Raw genomic sequence first — 12,716 nt, forward strand, 5'->3', positions numbered from 1 at the left:
CTCTCTAAAGCCTTTCATGCTATTAACTATTCTATTCTCTCTAAACTTAATTACTACGATATCAGGGGCCCTTCTCACCTGTTTTTTGACTATCTTTCAGATAGGTGCCAATACACTGCCATCCAAAATGTTGAGTCTCCTCAACTCAATATTCAGCATGGAGTCCCTCAAAGGTCCATTCTTGGTCCTCTTAGGCCTGTGCCGGGTACCCGCCCGTCGATTTCAAAACCCGGTTCCATTTTTCCGGGCCGGGTACCCGTAAAAAAGTAAATAAATTAGGAACAAACATTCATACATAAAATGTCTGTGAAATTTCTTACTGAAGGACAGACTTCATGGAAAACCGCCGTGCCGATGAAAACCCGGTCCCGCGGTCATACATGAAACTTGAATTCGGTCATCGACAGCTAATTTTGTTACCCACTCCGCCCATTGCACCGCAAGTCGTTTTCCTAGTCCCGGAATTTCCTAGTTCACAAGAGCGAAAAAACCACTAAAATTCACGGGCGATAGGTCACTCGCAACGTATTTCTTTAAATTGAATAGTCATCTAATGTCCGCTTAATCAAAATGACTTTTTTAGAGTTTCCGTTTTTGTTAATTTAGCGAGAACTGCAAGCTTTTCCCCTACTCTCGGATCGCGCGGCGTTACCACGCAAAGTCGTTGCGAACTCAACTACACGGGCGCAGCAGAAATGTATGTGACGTAATGGGTTCGTCAACTGTGCGGCGTGGGGAGGATAACGTTGATAGCTCACTGTACGGTTTAAAAGTCGAGTCAAACCGTACGCAATTTCTACCTTTTTAATTCATTAATATTCTTATTTTTCATCTAATTTTCTCAAAATTAAAAGATTCTCTATTAGAAAAGCAACTTTTTACAATGGTTTTGGCTGAAAATGGATTTTTCGTGTGGTTACTTTTCATTTGTGAAGACGTTTTTGTCTCGATCCTAAACCGATCCAGAACTAGGAAAGGTGTCATCATCACTTTCGTCGATCGATCCTGTGAATCTAAATATAAAAACTTAGATTTTGAAAAAAAATTGAAGTATATCCAAAACACAAAGTTGACTTCTGACCATATTTCACTCGAAATTGAGGATTTTTCAGCTGCAGTCTTACTGAATAATTTTCGCGACCCGGAACTAGGAAAATGACTGTACCAAACCTATATGAACAAGAGACCAAAGGAGTTTTGTCTTATGAGGGGGAAGCGTTGTTGATGTACACTTGCATGACTGTATTTGTAACTATCAAACCCTGTCGGCCTAAATGACTTTTGTGTGGAATAAGTAATGCTTACTGTTTGAATTAAGAGTATTGTAACGCAATGCATAGCCCACTGGTGCGCTTTCAAGCGTTTGTTGCTTAGCAACGTTGTGCGCGCTGGCGTGTATATAAGCGACCGCGTGCTAAGAGTCGCTCTCTTCCCGCTGCAACAGTCACCGTGTTGAGTTGGAAAGTAACTTCCTGCTGCAGCTGCCACCAAGTACGGTGAGGGGTTCTGATCAGAGATAAAGTGTACTTTTTAATCGTCCTGTCAATTACATTTATTTAAGTAGTCGCAGTAGGGGAGCCTCACAATTTGTGTGAGCTTGATTTGTGATTGTTAATAAATCCTGGCACCTATAATTTTGTGAAGCACTGTGCGCCTATAGGAGAATAAAGCATCAAAGCAAAGGGTAGGCACAAACTGGTGTCCGCCCCCATTTCTTCCCCGGTGGTCCCCCGTCTGTTAGTCCCGTGTGGTGCGAGGGTGTGTGAGTGTGTTTTGGCAGTGGTGAGCTACGGGCCTGGCGGTAGACTTCCGCCAAAACGGATCTGCGTCTCGGGCCGTGGAGGTCAGGCCGCTCACCGCTATCGGTCGAGACCGACCCGGGCAGTCGTCAGAGGCTAGTACCGCTACAGTATTTTTGTCAAATAAAACAATATGAATGAAAATTACTCTATGTCGGGATGGACGACGAAGCAAGAGCGGACTGTGTAATATTCCTGCGATACTGGGACTCCACGCGGCGAGCGGGAAGTAGTGATCACGCACAAATTGTGCGGTTGATCGGCCTCTTTTTATAATCAAAGCACTAAATGTGCGCTACAAACCCAAAGAGTCAGAGAACCAGTTTAGTTAAGTTTTATACCAAGAAATATTCCGTTTCAAAATTATTTTTAAATTAAAGCAACTTGAATTTCCTAAGTCATTCAGCGGAACTGTGGATGAGGAATTGACCAAAAAAGCAGGAATGATTTTTTCTGTATGTACTAAAGCATTTCAAATCCAAGTATTTTTTCATTCGAAAAAAAGGGAAATGTTGACAGGTGCAAGTCATAATACAGTCGGCCAATCAAATATCACTTGTCGAAGTACTTATGCATTAAAATCTCGACAATTTGAACCTCAGGGGAATGGAGTTATCCTGAAAAAGTATTTATAAAACTAAACCACTTCATCGTGGTACGTACCTTCGTGTGGCAAAACTTTTGTATCGCTTAGTCATTTAACCTCGTGAAGCGCTGCTATTTTTTCATTTGGGCTTCCTTATGTGTGGTCACATGACCTTTCTTTTTACGGTCACATGGCTGCTGCAGTGTCAGCGATTGGCCGATGACTGCTTAAAGGGGGCCCGCGTTGCAATCAGGTTAGTTTCAGCGTCTTGAAAGCCAGGATTACACAGTTGCAGCTACGTTGATTTATGCAACGTGCTGGTCCTCGTCAGAAAAGAAATGAACTTGCAATGACTCCTGACCCTATTGTGACACTGTCGCTGTGGAGTTGGCGGGGCACCCCGAAACGAACGAACCAGTTCTTCACCAGACAGTGAGCAACCGTTCTTGCCTTCTGGTCCTTGCATGGGACAGCCTGTGTGAACTTCGTGAAGACGTCCGTGAGGACTAATACATTCTCCACGTTGTTCAAGCCTGGCTCCAAGACGGTGAAGTCTATAGCAAGGATCTCAAGTGGCCGTCTCGCAATCAGTGAACCCATCGATGAATGTAGTTTCTTTCCGGCCTTGGCAAGAATACACCTCTGGCAGTTCTTGCAGTGCTCCTCAACATCATTGATCATTCCTGGCCAAAAACACCTACTACGGACAAGTGCAAGTGTCCTTTCCACTCCTTGATGCCCAGCCTGGTCATGGACTGCTTCTAGAACTCTCTTTCTTAGGACTAGAGGAAGTAGAAGCTGGAGAACATCACCGGAAGCTCCCTTGCTCCTTTTGTACAGGACATTATCTCTGGCCTCCAGCTGGTCCCAAAACTTCAGTAGCTTCCGGGATGACTTCTCCTCTCTCATCAGTTGGCTAACATGTGGCCGCTGTCCTTTCTCCCAATATGTCCAGAGTGGACCGATCTGCTTGTCATTTCTCTGGAGGGCGTACAGGTCTTCTGAGGAAATGGATGGCAATGTGGAAATCGAAGCAGGTGCTGCCTCTTCTGACCTTGCTCGAAGCTCGTTCACTCCAGCATCAGGCAGGGTACTTCTCATGTGTGACAGTGTCCTCGGCGGGATGGAGGTAGTTGCCCGAGAGGAGGAAACGGCCTCTCTGGCAGACATCTCTTCAAGTTGTGCATCACCAGATTCACCACCGTTGGTCGTCTTTCTGCTAAGGGCATCAGCGTTCCCGTTGCTCCTTCCGGATCTGTACTTGATTGTGAACTGGAACAGCTCCAGCAGCCCACCTGGTTTCCGTCGCTCCAAGCTTGGTGTTCGTCTTGAGATAACTGAGGGGGTTGTTATCAGTGTAGACAACAAAATTCGCCCCAAGAAGAAGATCTCGGAACTTATCAGTCATAGCCCACCGCAAAGCAAGCAACTCCAGCTTCATGTTGCTGTAGTTCTACATGTTCCGCTCATTCTCCCTAAGGCCTCTGCTGGCATATCCGATGACTACCAGGCCCCGCTCTTGCTGCTGAGACAGTACTGCGCCGAGACCTTGATAACTGGCGTCAACTTCCAGAATGAAGGGACGAGTGAAGTCAGGGTAGCCAAGAAGGGGCGCCGTTGTCAGGAGGGACTTCAAGGCATCGAAGGACTTGTCGCAAGATTCATCCCATGCTTCTGTAATCGACCTTGACTGGGCGACCTTCTTGCACCGCCTCTTCCCAGATCCTCCAAGGAGTGCATGAAGTGGGTTAGCGACTTGGGCAAACCCTGGTACAAATCGGCGATAATAGCCAGCAAGGCCGAGGAACCCTCGAAGCTCACGCTCAGTAACAGGCTTCTTCCAGTCTGCAACAGCTCTGATCTTCTCAGGGTCTGGAGATATCCCTCCGTCAGAAATCAAATGGCCCAAGTACCTCAGCTTCTCTGTGAACAGGTTGCATTTCTCTGGCTTGACTTTCAAACCGAGCTCGTTGAGGCGGAGAAGCACCTGTTGTAGTCTCTCCAGTGTCTCTTCAAATGTACAGCCGAAGACAAGTATGTCATCGAGGTACACGATGAGAGACTGAAGTTCTCATCACCAAATGCCTTGTCCATCAACCGCATGAATGTGGCCGGCGCATTGCAGAGGCCGAAGGGCATACGAGTGAATTCGTACAGCCCCCCGGTCCCAACACGGAAAGCCGTCTTCTCGACATCTTCTGCTGCAACCGGAATTTGATGAAATCCATGGGCCAGATCAAGACTACAGAAGAACTTTGCCCCTCCAAGAACATCAAGCGCCTCATCAATACGGGGAAGGGGGTATGCGTCTTTGCGTGTCTTAGCATTTAGGGCTCTATAGTCCACACACAGCCGGAGCTTCCCATCACGCTTCCTCACAAGTACAACTGGAGAAGCATAAGGGCTCGACGACTCTCTGATAATACCCCTGTCGAGAGACTTCTGCAAGTAGTCGCGTACTTCCGCCCACTGGTGAGGTGGTATCCGCCGGTGAGGTGTGCGAACAGGCAAATCGTCAGTTGTCGTGATTGTGTGGGATATTTTGTCGCAATACCCGATGTCGTCCTCATCTCTACTGAATGTGCTGACGTGGCTGGCAATTAACTGGCGGAGTTTGCTTTGCTGGTCTCTGGTGATCCCTGTGCCGATCTTCATCCTTGACATCAGCTGCTGAACCCCATCGGAATGATGAGCCACTTCTCCGTCGCCTACTTGCATCTCCCAAGTTGCTTCTGGCAATCCACTGCGGCACTCAATGAATACACTACTCAGTGTGGCCAGCGGAGTCCTTGGCTGCAGGTACAGGTTGTCTTGGGTGAAGTTGGCAACTTGCACTGGAATTTGCCGCTACTGTCGATGGAGACTAGAGTTGGAGGTACAGCCAGACCATTCGGAAGGTGAGTGACATCTGCCTCGAACTGCTCAACCATCGCCTCGTAGACCTGGTTTCTTGCGGCTGGTCTCACCGAACATTCCACCGTGAGAAGAGAGTTCGCAGGGATGAGGATTGGCTTCGAACCAACTGTACGGACTTTTCCCGTAAAGTCTGGCAAAAGGGAGACCCCACTTCTCACTTCCTCGTATAAGGCAAGAACATGAGCCCATTTTCGTCCCTCACTCCCAGCGTGCAGTGCCTCCAGGTAGTTTGCACCATCATCAACTTGGCGTAGTGTGTCCCGAATGTCCCTGAATATATTGGACCCAATGACTCCTGGCACTTTCTTCTTTCTGTCTGCAATTGATGTACTAGTGGGGTCCTTCACTATCAGGAAACCCGTGTTGGGGAACACATGGCCTAATGCGGAGAGTGACAGCTCTGCATAACCAACATAGGGGATGGCCAGACCTTGCGCTCCAGAGAGGCTGATGAAGGCAGTCACGTCTACTAATTCTGTCTCCGAGAAGTGATCTCTGAAGAAGGACTTAGTAATCGTCGAGACTTGCGCTCCCGTGTCAAGTAGACAGCGCACCTCCGTGGCACCAAATTGAACAACCGCTTCTGGACATTGCCCTATTGCTTTCCTGTAGATTGAGCCACTAGTGTTCCTTTCTGGGCCTGCCGTATGGCTCTCAATGACAGGCCTTTCTAGTTTAACTGCTGGGGGCTGAACTGCTGGGCAGCGGACTGCTGGGGACCAAACATCTGTGCAGCAGGCTGCTGGGGGTTTATCTGTGGCATCTGGGGCTGTTGGGGGTTTATCTGTGGCATCTGGGGCTGCTGGGCGATGGATTGCTGTGCCAGGGGTTGCTGAGCAACCAATGACTGCATGTCCTGGTGTGTCCACGGGAAGATGACCCATATCTCCCTGCTGGTGGATGCTGGGGGCAATCTCTTTTGAGGTGCTCGGTCGACTGGCAAGTGTAGCACCGCCGTTGTCCCTGGTTCCACTGACGACCTGGCTGCCGATCCGTCATTAGCTTGAGTAATGTGTCAATCTGCTGCTGTTGCCTCTCTAGTTTCTTGCCCTGCTCCTCAAGAAGAGACTTCAGGCCTCCGGTGCTCTCTGTTGCCTTCACCTCATGTACTGTTGCCTCCCTCTGGTGTTTGACTTGGCTGTTGCCAAGCCACTCGATGGCGCGGTCCCTGGCCTCAAAAAATGACAAAGTGGGGGAGTCAATATTCAGTCGCCGGAGCTCTCGCCGCAAGCCCTCATCTCTCACTGCCTCCGCCAGCCGCCCCTTGAGGGTCTTTTCTCGCACTGCCTCAAAGGAGTTGTCTAGCCTCGTCATGGTGTTGAACAGCTCCACCAACTCCAGAGAGCAGGACAAGAGGTCTTCCTGCAGACCTTGACGGTAGGAAAAGAACTTCTGCTGGATTTGGGGTAGCGTGTCTCCGTCACCAAAAACCTTGAGTAGGATGCGGAGGATTTGCTCAGGCTTCCCTTTGACTGCGTCACCTCTGCCGAGTACTTCTTGACGGGCTCTGCCGGCAAGGTGGTCGATGATGAATGCTGCTCCATCTTCCTCCTTGAGGTGCCTCGCTGTCAGCTGGCCCCGAACATCACTCACCCACTCTTGCACCGAAGGGTCGTTGGCCTTCTCCGGTTTGCCCCTGAAGCGCTCAAGTCGTCTCCCGGCCGCAACAAAAATCTGCTTGGGGGTGGAGGTCAACTGCATGGAAGAGCTGCCCACGGTATCCGTCTGCCGTTCCTCTTTCTCCTTCTGCAATGCCATCTTCATTGCTTCCAGTTCAGCTCGAAGTTGCGCCACCGTTTCGCTCTCCATCTCTGACGGTACAAGCAGTTCACCGGGTAGACGTCAAACCACTTCTGTCAGCTCATCCTTGACTGGGGGTTACCATGTGTGCACCATCCTGTCCACGACGCCATTTGTGACACAGGGGAAAGTCAAGGCCATTGACGCATGGTCTGGTTTCTTTCCAAATCTTTAATGGTGCAGAAAGCTAAAACCAAAACAAGAAAAACCCTGAAACGAGAAACAAAATAATGCAAGATAAGTACTAAACCGATGGATGTACCATTCTGGCAAAGAACAATCAAACACATATTAAAGTTATAAAAAAATCTGCAGTTCCTTTAAACACAACATGATGCACTAGGCTCGAACGCACAGGGCACGTATATGCTTTTACCTGCACTCCAGTAATAAGCAACAAAAACAAATCACACAGTGACTGGCACACCAGTCTATCCAGCCTACATGCACTGCCACTAAGTCTTCCCACAGTGCTTAACTAAGCAGGAACAATGGGCTTCCTAGTAAGGGGCAATAAACAGTGGTGGCTGACTTCCTCCTTGCTGCACTAAAGGATAGCAAGACTATTTACACATCATTGAATATGCGGCAACTTGAGGATTAAAGACTTCCTGTGCCATGTGCCACATGGGCAGTGTGCCTTACACATGCACCAAATGGATAACTTCAAGAAATCATTAAACCGCAATGGTATAGTCAAAATACGTAAAGGAAGAAAGAAATCATTATAAAAAAGAAAACTGATCCTGCCACTCTCAAAATGGCTTTAACTTTGCCTCTCGTGGATTTCAGTAAATTATTTAAAAAGTGATTCAAAAGTAAAATGTAAAAATAGAAAATGCAACAAACAGAGCTCACATAAATGTTACACAAAATGCCATCTTAAAAGCACTCATGTTCATTATTGATCTTCAATGCCTTAAAATACAACAAAGACGTTCCTGGCTGTCCCCAGATCGCTGAAAACTATCAAAGAACTAGATAATTTAAGTTAAGGCAGCCAGGGAGTTTCTAACTAACTTAAAGAAAAGTCAATCGAGCTAAGGAAAATAATAAGTTAAAGACACTAATTATACAGTATAAGATGGACACTAAATACACAATAAGAATATAAGAAAGTACACTTACCCCGGTCAACCTTGGATAGAATACAAAAGATGAACTGGACTAAATTGCGGGGACAGGCATCATGGCACTTGTTGGCTATGTGGCAGCTGAAGGATGACTCTGGACGGTGCTTACTGGCTGAAGACTCAGTGTGTTATGAGACAAAGGGCAATATACTACAAAGGTGCCTAGGGGGGTCACTAAATGAACTCACACTGAATGGTTGACTGAGCACAGCCAACTGAGGGTGCTATACAAATAACATACAAAAGTGACCTGTCACATTATATAGACTTCCGATTCTTTCAACGCCGTTTGAAGCATTTTGGTGGCGGTTTTTTTAATCAGAAACTTCAAAATAAGTGGATGTAATGGTGTGGGCATTGTTCGAGTTACGGTGGTATTTTTGTACATAAAACTTTAAGCCTTTTAACCCGTGACGTACATAGCACTGATCTGCTCGGCACGTGACACGGCCAGCGCTCGCCATTTGTGCATGCCACATGCGTTCCGCGTGTCCGTGGTCATGCAGCATCTGGGACATTTCCTTTAAGCGTTTGCAGGTGCGTATATCATGTAGGTGGTTTGCAGCTCTGTTCTTTTTTCTGACGTTTCCCGTGAAGATTTATTTTTCTGTTTCATACACCCACAAAAAATTTGCAAACTGAAGGTAACAATTTCGTTTGATAAAAAGGTAGGAGAGATTAACTCCGACGTTTAGAACAATGTTCTGCTTGCTTCGTATGTACCAAAAAGAACCGTGTTTCGGGCACATGATCCACCGGGTTGCGCGCAATGCCATTTGTTATCAGGCGATCTCTTTTCCGGGTACCCGGGTACCCGATGTTAACAAAAAACGGGTACCCGGTTCTAAAAATACCCGCAAATGCACACCCCTAGGTCCTCTACTCTTCTTGATCTATGTTAATGGCCTTTGTTTTTCTTCTCCAACCCTACACTTTACTCTTTTTGCTGATGACACCACGATTTTCTGATCCAGCCCTAGTGTCTCCTCATCGGTTGAAATGCTCGATTCTGAACTTACCAATGTTTCCTCTTGGTTTAAAGCCAATAAAGTCTCTCTGAATTTCTCCAAAACAAACTTCATCTTCTTTAGCAAGGCTGCTTGTTCTAAAACCATCGACTTACCTTCAGTAAAGATCGACGGTATTCCCATCACAAGGGTCAATTCGGCGAAATTCTTAGGTGTCTTTGTCAACCCTAAACTCACTTGGACAGAGCACATCTCTTCTATTACTAATATCGTTTCTCGCAACACAGGCATATTGTCCAAACTTCGTCTCTGTCTACGTCTTAGTTCTTCTTTATAATTCCCTTATCTCACCTTACTTGAATTATTGCAATATTGTCTGGTCGTATACATCTAACACAAAGCTACACTCTCTATACATCACTCAAAAGCGAGCTATCCGGTCGTATTTGCACTCTAACACACCATCGGGAACACTCTGCACCTCTATTTGCACGGTTAAATACTCTTACTATTCACGACTTAAAAAACCGATGAGATATTTATTTATGTACAAATACACACATAATCTTCTGCCCAACAGTTTCTCTTGTTTCTTTTCTTCAATCCAAGATACGCACGGTTATTCTACCAGATCCCGTCACGATTTGTATGTTCCATTCACCCCCAACCTGTACTCCATTTCTACTCTTCGCTTCTATGGTTCCCGTCTCTGGAACACCACTGATAAGGAAATCAGAACAATGCCATCCGTTGGCTTCTTCAAGTACTCCTACAAAAGAGCTCTCCTCTCACAATATGTTACATAGCTTCCAATCCTTAGACAATGTCTTCTTTTTTTTCACTCTTTATCTCGCCTTTACTTCTGTATCTATTCATGTTACTGCTCATTTTCAGTCTTTACTTGTGTTTTGGATGTTCAGTCTAGTCTTTACAGTTTATCTTTTTTTCCTTCTTTTGGGGGGCCTGTTTTCAGTATTTTTGTCCCTTGTCCAATTGTCTGTCCTTAGGCTGTTCTCTACAAACCCTTGCTTATATGAACAGCTCCAAATTTTCTATCTTTTAAAGTTTTCTCTATTTTCTCTTATTATATTACAATGTATTTATGGCTTGTATTTATATTACGTGTATTCTTGATTCGTATTTTAATGAAAGTATGGAAATAAATGTTTTGAATTGAATAATAGCACAATATATGGTTCGACTAGAATAGAAACACAAAACAAGAAAAGTTACATGCACACATATACTGTGGACAACATAACATGTCCCTAAATGTGCATAGTTTCCATTAAAATAAACTTATTGGCATCGCAAAGGGTTTTACTAAACTGACTCCATAAGTTCATACAGGTAAAGTTGAAACAAAATTACATGAGCACATAACGATGCCATTAAATAGCGGCCCCGCCCATGCATGTAGGCCTACTAAACAACACACCAGGCGGCGTGGCTATAAACATCAAACTTTACACAAGAAATATCTCTGGTTTAAAGGCTTTTACTTCAAAGTTCTTTACTGTACTTTCGTTCTAATGTGTAAACAAAATAATAACTCACTTTGCTAAGCTGTCCCAGAGACATAAAGGGAAAATAATGGCGAATTTGGCCGCATGCAAATAGTGTCAGGTGTCTTACGTGACAAATAGACAAGGAATGAGTAAAGGAAAGCGCCCTCTGGCGTGACCAACAATCTGCACCAGAAAAATGAAATAGCGCACTCTCGCAGGCCTTACAAACAACAACAAAAACACTTCTGGCTTCTACATCGACAATTTTTCTACATTTGGTCAGCCTAGAATATGTCAGTTTTGTATGAAATTGCAATAGGGGAATTTGTACCCAAGCAATCTAAGCTGTAAAATGAAATTAACCCTTGTTATAGTGTATGTACAGTCATATTGAAATTGGAAAATTTGGGACTGTTAGAGTTCATGAATTTCAGAGCCAGAGAATATACAATATATCCCAAAAAATTAACATTTCATTTGAGAAGCCCGTTTTAATCTTAACTATGGGTTTTACCTTTGTACCGGAGTCTGGATATATGAGGGCTACGGAGCTGTCATGTGTTGACTGGGCAAAACGTAAAACCTGAGGGTGCCAAACTACATATCTTAGGGAAGGGTACTGTCCTTCATGTTACCATCATTCAACTACTATATGCAAAATTTTCATTCAGACATTGTGTTTATATTTCATTTATCTATGTATTGTCATGTAATTAAGAACACACGTATTTTTTTGTAAATGATGACAATGTTGAAATAAAGTTGATTTTATTTTGATTTGACTTTAGTCAGCGTGTTTACGAGTGACGCCGATTTACTCGTGCTTGACATGCATAATATGTGGGCGCGAGTATGCGGCTTTGGAAATACGGACGCGACTGACTTAACGTTCATGTTTATTCATCTTGAATAGCCAAACAGCGTCATTTTTCATATTCTACACGACCCAAGAGCTAGGCTAGTGAAGGAACGCTCATGCAGCCCATGGAGTCGAGGCCGGGTGACCAGACCCTTGATTCGTAGTCTGGATACCAGACCAGATGATCTGGCTACTCTGCAAATCATCTACGGATACAGTATTACCCAATGTCCACGTGACCAAGACTGAAGGACTTCTTCCAGTTTTCCGGAAATCACCGAAACATTCCGAAGTCGTCCCGTCTATATTCAGCATGTTCAGATTGAAAAATATCACCCAAATTCCAAACATCGCCCAAACCCCCAAAGGTGCCCTTAACCCCGCGGGAACGCAACCAGAGATCACGGTCCCGCGCCCACAGGGAGCTCTCTGACAAATACTATTACGTTTCAAAAATAAACCGCCAGACCAAAAATCGAGAATGCCAGGTCAACGAAGAAAGCAAAAACAAAAGCCAAGTAGCAGGGAATGGTTCAGTGACAATCTTAAAAACTTGAAAAATCTTTCAATATCTCTCTCTGCCGCGTTCTCTCAAAAAAAGTTTTAAAAATCTAAAATCCCAAAATTGACGACAGACCATGGATCTCATTTTCGCCAGCCAATTCGAATACGCCAAGATGGTGGCCGCGCACTCCGCTTGGTTACTTGTTTCGGAATCGACCGCCGGCGCGGACGAAGACGTCATAGCTCACGCTAAAAAAAAGACAGCAGCATCACATCTTCTTGGTGAGGGAGATAAAAGACGGTCCTAAATATTATTGTATCACCCACAACAGATATTTATTCCTAGTTATTTACTTTAATGATTCGCGGTGCCCTCTGTTTACAAAAAATGAAAAATATTTCATTCCACATACAAACCATATCCAACCATGCTTAACCAAAATTATATCATAACCGACGGTCACGAACGTCTCAATGCCGACATTGTAGCCCAACCGTCGTATACAGTCCCTTTGACCCCAACAAACTCGCGATAGCAGAACCTGTGGTGAAAGAAAGTGAAACGATAACGCAGGGCTGTTCACTCATTTTTTTATATTAACGATGACATAGCAAAATGTCTGTTGATCATGATGCCAAAAAC

At 45.2% G+C, this 12,716-nt stretch overlaps 1 pseudogene; it reads right to left on the minus strand.

Moving 5' to 3' along the window:
* Positions 1 to 5,861: 5,861 nt before the first annotated feature.
* On the minus strand, positions 5,862 to 7,844 carry LOC147796954 (uncharacterized; annotated as a pseudogene).
* Positions 7,845 to 12,716: the final 4,872 nt, after the last annotated feature.

The sequence above is a fragment of the Acanthaster planci genome, linkage group LG13 (genome assembly GCF_054643075.1).
Source record: "Acanthaster planci isolate LZ-2023a linkage group LG13, COTS_SCS, whole genome shotgun sequence".
NCBI lineage: Eukaryota > Metazoa > Echinodermata > Asteroidea > Valvatida > Acanthasteridae > Acanthaster > Acanthaster planci.